Here is a 13,531-nt window from a genome sequence, read left to right on the forward strand (position 1 = left end):
GGATCTATGGCTTATTACAACAATCTGTAACCCACTAACCCCCTTTTTTGTCCCATGACTGCAGAGATGTTAATAGACCACTTCTCCTTGAACGGTCTCTTAGCATATGTGTTAACCCCCCACTTGGTAAGGCAACTCCCATCTTTTCATATGCTGTGTATTTATACCTGCTACTGTATTTTCCTCTCCATGCATCTGATGAAGTGGGTTTTAGCCCATGAAAGCTTATGCCCAAATAAATTTGTTAGTCTCTAAGGTGCCACAAGGATGCCTCATTGTTTTTGCTAAACAATCTGTTCCACTTTATATTTAGGTGTGACACCCTGAGTACTTTCCCCAGACCTGAAGAAGAGTTCTCTGTAGCTTGAAAACTTGTCTTTATTACTAACAGAAGTTGGTCCAATAAACTATATTACCTCACCCACCTTGTCTCTAATTTCCCTGTGAAAAATTTGATTGTGCAGAAACCCCATTTTCCATCAAAAACAAGAATTCTATTAAACAAAGCTTGTTTACATAAAAAGTATAGTTTAAAAGACGGTTACTCACCGTTGTAACTGTTGTTCTTCGAGATGTGTTGCTCATATCCATTCCATTAGGTGTGTGCGCGCCGCGTGCACGATCGTCGGAAGATTTTCTACCCTAGCAACACCGGCGGGTCGGCTGTGGAGCCCCCTAGAGTGGCGCCTTCATGGCGCTGAATATATACCCCAGCCGACCCGGCGCCCCCTCAGTTCCTTCTTGCCGGCTACTCCGACAGTGGGGACGGGGGGCGGGTTTGGAATGGATATGAGCAACACATCTCGAAGAACAACAGTTACAACGGTGAGTAACCGTCTTTTCTTCTTCGAGTGCTTGCTCATATCCATTCCATTAGGTGACTCCCAAGCCCAACTTAGGTGGTGGGGTCCGAGTGAGACATTGCCGTGTGCAAAACCGCTGATCCGAAGGCAGCATCGTCCCTGGACTGCTGCACTAGTGCATAGTGAGCTGTAAACGTGTGGACTGATGACCAAACCGCCGCTCTACAAATGTCCTGTATCGGAACATGTGCCAGGAAAGCAGTCGAGGAGGCTTGGGCCCTCGTGGAGTGAGCGGTGAGGTGCGGTGCTGAGACACCTGCCAGGTCATAGCAAGTCCGGATGCAAGACGTAATCCAGGAGGATAGGCGCTGTGAGGAGACCGGTGAGCCTTTCATTCGGTCGGCCACTGCAACGAAGAGCTGCGTCGTCTTTCTAAAGTGCTTTGTGCGGTCAATATAGAAGGCCAGGGCCCTTCTTACGTCCAGGGAATGCAGACGTTGGTCCTGGCGAGTGGCATGCGGTTTGGGATAAAAGACCGGGAGAAATATGTCCTGGTTGATATGAAATGGCGAAACCACCTTAGGGAGAAAGGCAGGATGTGGACGAAGTTGCACTTTATCCTTATGAAAAACTGTGTAAGGGGGCTCAGATGACAGCGCCCTGAGTTCAGAAACGCGCCTTGCTGAGGTGATGGCTACGAGGAAGGCTGTCTTCCAGGATAGGTACAGAAGTGAACAGGTGGCCAGTGGCTCGAATGGAGGACCTGTGAGCTTGGAGAGAACCAGGTTGAGGTCCCACGTCGGTACGGGCTGACGTTGTTGTGGGTACATCCGGTCTAAGCCCTTGAGGAATCTAACGACCATCGGGTTAGAGAATACCGAGGACGCGAGTTCCCCTGGGTGAAAGGCCGATATAGCGGCCAGGTGAACCCTAATTGAAGATATCGCCAACCCCTGATGTTTTAGGGAGAGGAGATACTCCAAAATGAGAGGAATGGGTGCCTGCAACGGGGACGTGGCTCGTTGTTCGCACCAACAGGAGAACCGCTTCCACTTGGCCAGGTACGTGGTGCGTGTTGAGGGCTTCCTACTGCTCAGCAGAATCTGTTGGACAGAGTGCGAGCATTGCTGCTCTGCCTGGGTGAACCATGGAGCAGCCACGCCGTGAGGTGGAGTGATTGCAGGTCGGGGTGACGCAGCCGGCCGTGGTCCTGCGTGATGAGATCCGGATACAACGGAAGCGGGATCGGTGTCTGAACCGAGAGTTCCAACAGTGTGGTGTACCAATGTTGTCTCGGCCACGCTGGAGCGACCAGAATTACCTGTGCCTGGTCTCTGCGCAATTTGAGCAGTACCTTGTGGACCAGAGGAAACGGAGGGAAGGCGTAAAACAGGTGGTCTTTCCAGGGAAGGAGAAACGCATCCGAGAGGGAGCCCGGAGCTCGACCTTGTAGGGAGCAGAACACGTGGCACTTCCTGTTGTCTCGGGATGCAAACAGGTCTATCTGGGGAAACCCCCACCTCTGGAAGATGGAATGTATGATGTCCGGACGGATAGACCACTCGTGCGTCTGGAAGGACCTGCTGAGTCGGTCCGCTAGAGTGTTCTGGACTCCAGGGAGGAACGATGCCGTGAGGTGGATTGAGTGGGCGATGCAGAAGTCCCACAGGCGAATGGCCTCTTGGCATAGGATTGACGAACGTGCTCCTCCTTGCTTGTTGATGTAAAACATGGCCGTGGTGTTGTCGATGAGAACTAACACACATCGGCCACGTAGGAGGTTGAGAAATGCCTGGCACGCCAGTCGTACCGCCATCAGTTCCCGAACATTGATGTGCAGGGCTAGCTGGGATGCAGTCCACAGGCCCTGGGTATGGTGTTCGTTGAGATGGGCGCCCCAACCCAGAGATGAAGCGTCTGTGACCAGGTGCAGAGAGGGTTGTGGGGCGTGAAATGGTATCCCCTCGCAGACCACATTGCGATCTAGCCACCAGGTGAGGGAGGCCAGGACCGAGTTCGGGACCGTGACCACCATGTTCAGACTGTCCCGATGTGGACGGTATATTGATGACACCCAGGTTTGAAGTGGGCGAAGCCGAAGTCTGGCATGCCTGGTTACGTACGTGCAGGAAGCCATGTGACCCAGCAGGGTAAGGCACGACCTCACCGTGGTCGTTGGGAAGGCCTGGAGCCCTTGAATGAGGCTCGTGATGGTGCCGAATCTGTTGTCTGGCAGGATGGCTTGTGCACGTCTGGAGTCTAGAACTGCGCCGATGAATTCTATTCTCTGGGTAGGTTCTAGAGTGGATTTGTCCTTGTTGAGTAGGATGCCCAACTCGTTGAATGTGTGCACTATTATGTGGACGTGAGCTTGAACTTGCTCCTTGGTGCGACTGCGTACCAGCCAGTCGTCTAGGTACGGGAACACCTGTATCCCTTGCCGACGAAGGTATGCTGCCACGACAGCCATACATTTCGTGAACACTCTTGGGGCCGAGGATAGGCCGAAGGGAAGGACTGCAAATTGGTAGTGCACTATGTTTACCACGAATCGCAGGAAGCGTCTGTGAGGTGGGTAAATTGAGATGTGAAAGTATGTGTCTTTCATGTCGAGGGCGGCGAACCAGTCTCCAGGATCGAGGGAAGGGATAATGGCCCCCAAAGAGACCATGCGGAACTTCAACTTTACTACGAATTTGTTGAGTCCGCGCAAGTCCAAGATGGGCCGCAGACCTCCCTTGGACTTGGGGATCAGGAAATAACGGGAATAAAATCCCCTGCCCCTTAACTCTATCGGAACCTCCTCTATGGCCCCCATGGCCAGGAGCGTAGAAACCTCCTGAATAAGAAGTTGCTCGTGAGAAGGGTCCCTGAAGAGGGACGGGGAAGGGGGGTGGGAGGGGGGGATAGAAGAAAATTGGATAGCGTATCCCCTCTCCACCGTGCGGAGGACCCAACGGTCCGAAGTTATAAGGGACCAAGCACGGTGGAAGTGGGAGAGGCGATCCCGAAAGGAGGGGGTTGGATCCTGGGGGATGACTGGGGCGCCGTCCTCGACCGCACCTTCAAAAGTTCTGCCTGGGGCCTGAAGGTGGTCTAGGTGGCCCCTGGTTCTGGCCGGGTTGAGGGCCGGTCCACCTTCTTCTACCACCTCGCCCTCGCCTCCTGGCCGAGTCCTGTCTCTGACGAGGTGGGGGGGGGTAGAAGCGCTGAGGCTGCGGCCTAAATGGCCTGCGCTGAGGGCCCACAACATGCATCCCCAGGGAGCGCATGATTGTTCTCGAGTCCTTTAGGCTCTGCAGGCGAGAGTCCGTTTTGTCTGAGAACAATCCGTGTCCCTCAAAGGGGAGATCCTGTAGGGTTTGCTGCAGCTCCGGAGGCAAACCCGAGACCTGAAGCCAGGAGATCCTACGCATAGCGATACCCGAAGCCAGGGTCCTTGCGGCCGAGTCCGCTATGTCCAGGGAGGCCTGTAAGGAGGTCCGAGCCACCTTCTTACCCTCCTCAACCATGGCTCCAAACTCTTCCCTGGACTCTTGGGGAATCAGCTCCTTAAACTTCCCCATAGAGTTCCAGGAGTTGAAACTGTAGCGGCTCAGCAGCGCCTGTTGGTTCGCTGCTCTAAGTTGTAGCCCTCCGGCTGAGTAAACCTTACGGCCAAACAAATCGAGCCGCTTAGCCTCTTTTGATTTAGGCGCTGCAGCCTGCTGGCCGTGGCGCTCTCGTGCGTTCACTGATTCCACCACCAGTGAACACGGTTGGGGGTGGGTATACAAGTACCCATAGTCCTTAGACGGGACAAAGTATTTCCTTTCCACCCCTCTCGCTGTGGGTGGGATAGAGGCAGGAGTTTGCCATATCGTATCCGCATTCATTTGAATCGTGCGGATCAGGGGTAACGCTACCCTCGATGGGGCATCCGCTCCAAGGATATTCACGATCGGGTCGTGAACCTCCACTATCTCCTCCGCCTGCAGGTCCATATTACGGGCCATCCTGCGCAGAAGATCCTGGTGAGCCCGAAGATCTATTGGAGGCGGGCCTGTGCACGATGTGCCCGCCACTGCCTCATCGGGAGAAGAAGAGGAAGATGCCTCCGGTGGAACAGGATCCAAGGGCTGGTCCTGGTCTCCCTGTTCCTGGGCTGAAGCATCACCTGTGCCTGGGTCCAGGGTGTCAGGTGGTGCGGACCCAGAGGCCTCCATGCCCCCTGGCGGAGGCCGAGAGATGGTGGACTCCGGGGCCCCTCTGACGGAGTGACCGGAGCGAGAGGTCGACGCAATTGGAGCCCCTTGCGCCTGATGGTACGCCCACGGGGTCCAGAACGACCAGTGAGATGGGCCATGAGCAGGGTCCTCTGCTACCTCCTGCCAATGGCCTATGTCCTGCTCCTCGGCTTGACCCTGAGGGGGGTATGCCGATCTCGATACTTCCTCAGAGGAGCGGGACACCGATCTCGATGGCCATGGCGGTGCCGAGTGCGTCGAGACGAATCCCGTGGGATGCGGTGCCGCACGGTGCCGGTCTGGGGATGTTCTATCTCCACGCGGTGCCGGCGATCGGTGCCGGGACCGCGACCGGTGCCGATGACCTCGTCGGTGCCGGGAGTCGGATCTGGACCTCAACGAGGACCTGGAGTATGCCCGGTGCCGGGAGCGGCCTCTCGACGTCGAGCGTCGACCGTAGCGGTGCCGAGAGCTACGTCTCGACGTTGATCGGTGCCGACGATCATATCGGTGCCGAGACGTAGAGCGGTGCCGCGAAGAAGATCTTGGCCGCGAGTACGACCGGTGCCGAGACGATATTCGGTGCCGGGACTGCGAGCGGCGTGGGGACCTGCTTCGGGACCTGGAGCGGTGCCGAGGTTCCAGTCCTTGTGGAGGGCGCATCAAGGCAGGTTTCCCCCTCGACTGGACCGGGCGAGTCAGCGGTGCAGTCGGTGCCGGTGGTTGAGGCGGTGCCGGCTCCGTGAGAGCTATTAAGTCTCTCGCCGCCGCGAAGGTCTCTGGAGTCGACGGTAGGCACTGTATCACCGCCGGCCTCGGTGGAGACGCTATCTGCACCGGACTCAACGGCTTCGGTGCCGGAGTCGACGGTGCTGGAGGCACCTGTTTCCTTTGCTCCACCGGCGGACACGGCTCTACCCCCGGCACTGGGGGAGCCGGCGTCTTCGGCACGGACGTCCCCGTCTTATGGGCTTTTTTATGCCCCGGGGATAATGATCGGCGCCGAGGCACTGCTTGCGGTGCCGACGAGGTCCGGTGCCGGGGAGGCTTGTCTGACGCCACTCGCGTGGTCGTCAAAGCCGGTGCTGCCGGTGCACTGCGCACCGAGGTGCTAGGCGCCGGGGTCTGGCCCGTAGAGGGAGTGTCCGGGCTAAGTGCCGCCTCCATCAGGAGTTGCCTGAGTCGAAAGTCCCGCTCCTTCTTGGTCCTTGGTCTGAAGGCCTTACAGATCTTGCACTTATCTGTTTGGTGGGACTCTCCCAGGCACTTCAGACAGGAGTCGTGCGGGTCGCTCGTGGGCATAGGCTTCGCGCAGGAGGCGCACTGCTTGAAGCCGGGAGCGTTGGGCATGAGCCCGGCCCCGCGGCCGGGGAAGAAAGGGGGAGACGACCCCCTTAATCCCCTGAGCTACTTAGAACAACTATAACAACTTTTTTAAAACTATTTAACTATTTAACTATAAACACTATAACTATAACTACTAATAACCAACAAAGCTAGGGAGAGTGGAGAACAGCTAAGCAGCGCTCCACAGTTCCAACGACCGTCAGGGGCGGTAAGAAGGAACTGAGGGGGCGCCGGGTCGGCTGGGGTATATATTCAGCGCCATGAAGGCGCCACTCTAGGGGGCTCCACAGCCGACCCGCCGGTGTTGCTAGGGTAGAAAATCTTCCGACGATCGTGCACGCGGCGCGCACACACCTAATGGAATGGATATGAGCAAGCACTCGAAGAAGAACAGATCAGTTTTGTTTTTCATTTAATATGATGCCAATATTTTATTAAATATATTGAAAATTGAAATAATGAACATGGGACATTCCTGTGCAAGCTGTAAATACATTTATATTATTCTTCTCAGAGCAAGTGCATTCACCATTCCAGAAGCACATGGAAAACTACTGCCTAGCATCCATAAATACTTGACAAAAAGGCATCTTTAAAAGGTATTTTTATGTTGGCACCATTTACCCTGTTTAGGAGGCATACATCTGGTATATGATCCCTGGGGGTCCAAAGAAAAGTATGTATCACACTGGACACCACAGAGAAAAGAGACAAGTTAAAATTCATAGCAAGGATGGAGACGGCCTCCACAATGGTGTGTGCATTTACTCCAAGATAACCAATATACAGACAAGTATCAGGGGGTAGCTGTGTTAGTCTGTATCCACAAAAAACTTCAGAAACAGACTTCAAAGAGAAACTGAAGAACTAAAATTCATTTGCAAATGTAACTCCATTAATCTGGGCTTGAATAGGGACTGGGAGTGGCTACAAAAGCAGCTTTGCCTCTCCTGGAATTGACACCTCCTCATCTATTATTGGGAATGGACTACATCCATCCTGATCGAATTGGCCCTGTCAACACTGGCTCTCCACTTGTGAGGTAACTCCCTTCTCATCATGTGTCAGTATATAATGCCTGCATCTTTAATTTTCACTCAATGCATCTGAAGTGTGGTTTTTTTTACCCATGAAAGCTTATGCCCAAATAAATCTGTTAGTCTTTAAGGTGCCACCGGACTCCTTGTTTCAATATACAGACAGGGGATTATTCTATTCCCATTTGTTGTGTACTCACTGATCCAAGAATATGGAATACTACTGGGACACATCAGACAGTGCATTATTCAAGGAAGAGAATTAAGGTATTAAACAGGTTAGAAATACATAGCAGCTTTCAGGACCTGATGCCAGAAGGCAATATCTGCAGACTAACAGGCATCAATCTTGTAATGTTTAGTGAAGGGGAGGATTGAAGCCCAAGAGGTGGCTCTACAAATCTCATTATGAGAAGCTCTGTTCATTTCTTTCCTGGAGGCTTCCATATTTGTGAGAAAGAGAGCTGAGAAAGTAGAGATAGCTGGAGGGGAAGGAGGGTTTTTAGAGCTGATGGATGGTACAGTCAGCTTCTTTGCCATTTCTTAGTGGGTCCAAGACTTTCTAGCAAGTTTGGAGATCATTACTGGTTTTATCATAAGGAAGAAAGAGAGAGACATTTTGCAAAGAGACAATATTTTTTATGAAGGGTACCGGATGCGCTTGTGAACTTCAGTGAGTTGCTCTAATATGACAACAAAAGAAGAACAAAGAGAAATTTCTTGGTTCAAATGGAAAGTTATTTTATCTTGATGATGGATGAAGGAAAAGTATAGAGGATGTGATCTTATCTTGGAAGAATGGGAGATTAAGTTCAATGAACTTCCAGTTAACCTACTTTACTGGCTGAAGTAATAGCAAAGGAGAGAGAATGTAATGGGTAAAACAATAAAGGAGGGTGAGATTGAAGGATGTTGCCTTGACCTATAAGTATTTTTTTAAGATTCCATTTAGAGATATAAGTCTTGATAGGACTAAGTCTGGTGAAAGCCTTCAACAAACTAGTAATTTGTGGGAGAGTGGAAGTCTTGTTAAATTCAAGATTCCTAAGGTAACTTGAGAGAACTGACTTCTGTAGATTGAAACTTGTTGAGAAAAAATGCCAAAACTTTGTGCAAAAGATAAAGACAGAAAGATGCAAAGCCTTCAGCTCTGCCTTTCCACTTTAAGAAAAACTGTAGTTTTTCTAGTTGATAGTTATGCTCGTGTTTTCATCCAAAAAAGACTCAACTTCCAGATCATAATTTTTCGATGAAAATATGAGTGTACCTATCAACTGGAAGAACTACACTTTTCTGTTTGACGTGAAAAGGCAGAGCTGAAGGGGGCGGTTGTGTGCTAAATCAGTGTTCAGCAAAGAAGGTGTCTGGATTAACATAATCTGTCATAAGGAAGTGAGGGATGATCTTTCAGTGTAAGTATTTCAATGGCCTACCTCACCATAGTGGTCAGCTCAATGGGATCTGAGTGCCAGATTTCCTTAGGCCTTGATGAAAATCCCAATTCATATATTTGGGGGTTGCTCATAGGTTGGTATTAACAATTTACTGGGTAGCCAGAGGCTGAGGACAGCCGGGGGGTTCAAGACACCCTACTAGTGAGCTGAACCATAACTATTTGAGCTGATCCATAAGATGAACCATAACCATTGCTAAGGTTATCTTCACAACACCTCTCTGAGACAAGAAAATAGAACAGAGTGGAGAACTCAATATCACATAGGAAGCTGTGGCATAGCTAAGGATGGGACCCACATCTCCTGAGTCCCATTCAGGTGCTTTTATTTTAAGACCATCTTGCCCCTCTAGAAGGCAAGAGAATTATGGTTTGCAAGGCTAATACAGTACAATAAGAATTTGCAGGGATGAACTTGGGCTTCCTGACATTCAGCGTATCATCAGGACAAATCTAATCTCATAATTTGAGAATCTGATTTCTGAGTTATATGACATGAATATTTAGTTTGGCCTGGATATATGCTTCAGACATGGACATAGTGGATCCTTCTAGGATGGCTTCAGAATGTCTTTTCTGACTGCACCTTGATAATTCAAATAGGCAACAACTACCTGTGGGATTTTATGCAGGGGGTAGGGATAGCTCAGTGATTTGAGCATTCACCTGCTAAACCCAGGGTTGTAAGTTCAATCCTTGAGGGGACCATTTAGGGATTTGGGGCAAAAAGTTTGTCTGGGGATTGGTCCTGCTTTGAGCAGGGGGTTGGACTAGATGACCTCCTAAGCTCCCTTCCAACCTTGATATTCTATGATTGATGGTGTGAGATGGGGAAAGGGGTGGTGAATAGTCTGCATGGCAGAGAGACAGGAATGGGGACACCGATGAGCTCCTTAGATACTGGAGTTGGAATCAGTCCTACTTGTTAAGGTAGGCTTCTTCCTACAGTTGCATCTGATTGAATCTCTACCTACCAGCAAAATGTATGAGGAACAATTATGTTTTGGTGCATACTTTCCTCTCTGCCCCACCACTGTGACAGAATAGGAATTTCTTTCTCCCTTTGCCTAGATAAGGACACTTCTCAGTTTTTGAATTTTTTTTTTTTACTTTTAATAACTTTCAAGTATTAATACTAATATCTGCATTTAGAGTGTAACCCAGTTGTGTAATTATATTTCTTATGCATGAAGATAGCAATAAACTAGGAGAAGAGCATATTAGCCCTTCTGCATGTCTAATTACACATTTGATATTACTAGGTAACCTTTATAAGTGACTGGCTTTGAGCTTATGCAAAGAACTGAACACTCTGAATACATAAATAACAGCAGCAGCAGATCCATGTTTGATTTTGTATTCTGTTCTTTTCTGGTTTCCGTCTGTCAGCTGCAGTCTGACAGCCCTGGCTTTATTTGGCCATCTATGGAAACATCTAAAAGATTTGGCTTTTGTATCATTTGGGTGCAGTAATGAATAAGAACTGACATCAAATATCAATATTATTGGCCCAGCTAAATGGTAGCTGACATCAAGCTGGACTACTGAAGAGGTAAACAAAATTGAAATTTTGTTTTTGTATAAGAACTGTCTGACATTATTTGTCCTTCAGTAAATCAATGGAAGACTGACCTGAAATGCTGGTTGCATTTCTGCGTGGGGAGAGAAAACTGGATGTTGCTACTGAAGTATGTTTTATGAAGCCTTTTAGGCACTGATAATTTCAGAAATACTATTTGTTTTAAGGAAAATTAGTTACTATGATTATTTTCCCCTAATCTAATGCAGGCAAGGTGCTGAGAATATCAGTTATAAACAAGCACTAATGAATGGTCACTCATTCCTCCATTTATACGCAAGCATTTCTGCTCCATGTCTTTCCCAGACTGGAAAGAGGGTGATGGTCCCTTACACTCCCTGCCTGCCTGTCTCTTGGGCACCTGCTCCCTCCTGTCCTCCTTGTTAAGTGTTTCCCAGCGGGTGTCCCAGGTGCCTGTCCCACACCTTCCTACATTATTGCAGGATTTTGAGGGGGCATCTGCTAGCTGCAGGGAACACTGGATATTTTCTCCTTGCCCAATAGCAGCTGTTGCTTAGCTGTCTTCTCAGGCCCCAGTGCTACTAGGAAGGATCCCTAGAGTCTCTTCCTCTTATATGATCTAGTAGGAGGTAGGTCATATTCCTAGTTTGGGGATAGGTACTCCAATGGGACCCTAACTCCCTTCTGTGCTGTATTCTGTTTTAAATGATGCCCTGATTGAGCAATTACTAATCCTGCCCTTAATATTTTGCAGCATGATGGCCTAGAAAACATAGAATATAACTATTTATTATAATTAGCATGGTGAATAAAGGCTTCATCTGAGCAAGCAAAGGTGCAAGTTGGCCTTTATGCTGAGCATGTTCTAAAGGACTCATCTCCAGTGCAGAATATGCTACATGACCTAAAATAATTAACAGGAAGCCAAGGGACTGTGTGCTGATAATCTTCCAGATAAGCACGTTATTTTGATAAAGAATCTTACAGCTGGCATTAAACTCTAGGCTGAAATCATTGGCTGACATTCTCAATGATTGAATTAGTATAGATGGAAAAGCCAGTGCAGTATTGACTGAACTGAGGGAGGAGTGTAATTTCAGAAGTGGTAATTACAGTTATATAAATTAACTGTACATATGCAGACGGCAAGGCAGCTGAACCTGAGGTGTACATGTTTCAATTGCCAGATTGTCTGGCCAGCATAGCTAGGACAATGCTTCAGTTGAAAATAGCACCAAAAGAATATTTTCCAAACCTCTCTCTACTGGATCCTCACTGAAAGATTCAAGTATTTGATGGAACCCCGGACTGGCAATTCTGCCCTCGCCTGGTCATGATGGGCAAAATATCCAAAAGCACTAAATTCCATTTTCAAAGGTGACTTAGGTGCTTCAGCACAAGTCTCACTGAAAGTCAATGGGACTTAAGTTCCTAACTCACTTTTGTGACTTAGGCTCTTAAACCACTTAAGTTCTTTTGAAATGTTATCCTTAGGCTCCTATATGCCTAAGTCACTTTTGAAAATGAGATGGTAGATGGCAGTTTTCCGCTGTTAGATGAAGTATCAATTACCATTCTTGTGGAGCGATCTGAAACAATCTATATGTTGGATACAATCAATGAATGTCCATTATTTAGTATTTCACGTTACTGCAGTTGCAGATGTTCCTTTTTGTTCAAAATGCTTCAGAGTTGGTGGCACTTTAGGGACAGAATTTTCAAAATGCTCAGCAGCTACATTTTCCAAAGGCATAGCTTAAGTGAGGATATAATTTTGCACATTTCTCTAGTGAATGGCCCCAAGACACACAGTACTCACCAGAATAACAGATTCCACATAGCTCAGTTACCTGGAGGTGCTGAGGTGCCCATCCAAGGGAGACCCAAGGGAACTTGCACTTGGAGGTAAAATCCCTTCTGTAGGAATTATGGGGGACAGACACTTTATATAGTGCATCCTATGTACCCTTCCATGACTGGCTGTATCCACTGGCGCAGAATAGGGAGCCAAGATCATGGATCCAGCTCTTCCTTGTCGGTGCACGTAAAAGGCAAATGGGACAGTTTTAAAGGACAATCGCTTTACTGTCCGTTCTGCAAAATAGTATTCTTGTTCTGAGTTTTAAAAATTACACCTGATGTGTATATTTGTGTTCAGCAATCATAGGAAAACAGTACAATCGCATAACGTAAATTTCACTCAGGCAACTTGAGCTGGCATTGAACTTGAGAATCTTTTTTTGTAATACACCTATATCAAATTGTAAGAATTTGATAAACCGCTACATTTAAAACAAGTTCTCATATAGCACTTTCCAACTTGACAGGCATTTACATTCTTTGTACCTCATTATCGTACAGTAACTCTGTTTACCTCTGTGGAATTACTTCAGATTCACTGTAATTTAGAGCAAAGTTTGAACCTTGGTGTGTGTGTGTAGAATTGCCAGTCTCCCCCAAACAATAGAGCTAGAGCTGTCTGGTCAGGATTGATGGAGGAGCCAGACAGTCACCAGCTCTCCGATCTCCCAATCCCCACTTCTAATGCAAGCAGAGCTGGTTCGGCTTTTCCATTCCATGCAGGGAAGCCCCTTTTGAAGCACAGTGTGGTGGGAGGAGCACTGCTGTGCCTTGTCCTGCTCCTCATCATTAATGGAAGATTTTGGGGTGCCCTGCCCTCCCCACTGGTTGTAGAGAGCCCAGGAGAGGCCCCCCTATATCAAAACAAGGATTATTCCCAGTTGGAGCTTGTGTCTTAGAAGTTAAGGCCTTATAGCCTGAGCTCTTACAGAGGAAACATCATTCTCATGGGCATTTTGGGATTGATTTGGGCCCTTTGAAATCAATGGGGTTTTGTACACCAACTTTAACAGGCTTTGGATCAGGGTATTTTAAGCACTCAATGTGCTGGTCTGCAAAGAACATTCTCTTCTACTCTCACATGAAGTTCAGCCATGAGGGCCCACATCTTCTCCAGATCTGCCATCAATCTGTATTCTATCACTGCATTTTGTCACTAATCCAACTCAAAATGATCTAGAATAGCCTTTATACACAACAGCAACAAAACTAACTACCCAGGAAATGACTAACAGCCAACAGGAAACCTCAGCTAATTAAACTAA

At 48.5% G+C, this 13,531-nt stretch overlaps 1 protein-coding gene across 1 annotated transcript in view; it reads right to left on the reverse strand.

The window, feature by feature from the left end:
- Nucleotides 1–13,531, reverse strand: part of SPAG16 (sperm associated antigen 16) — a 774,791-nt gene that overhangs the window by 158,124 nt on the left and 603,136 nt on the right. The window lies entirely within an intron of this gene.

The sequence above is a fragment of the Malaclemys terrapin genome, chromosome 11, assembly GCF_027887155.1.
Source record: "Malaclemys terrapin pileata isolate rMalTer1 chromosome 11, rMalTer1.hap1, whole genome shotgun sequence".
NCBI lineage: Eukaryota > Metazoa > Chordata > Testudines > Emydidae > Malaclemys > Malaclemys terrapin.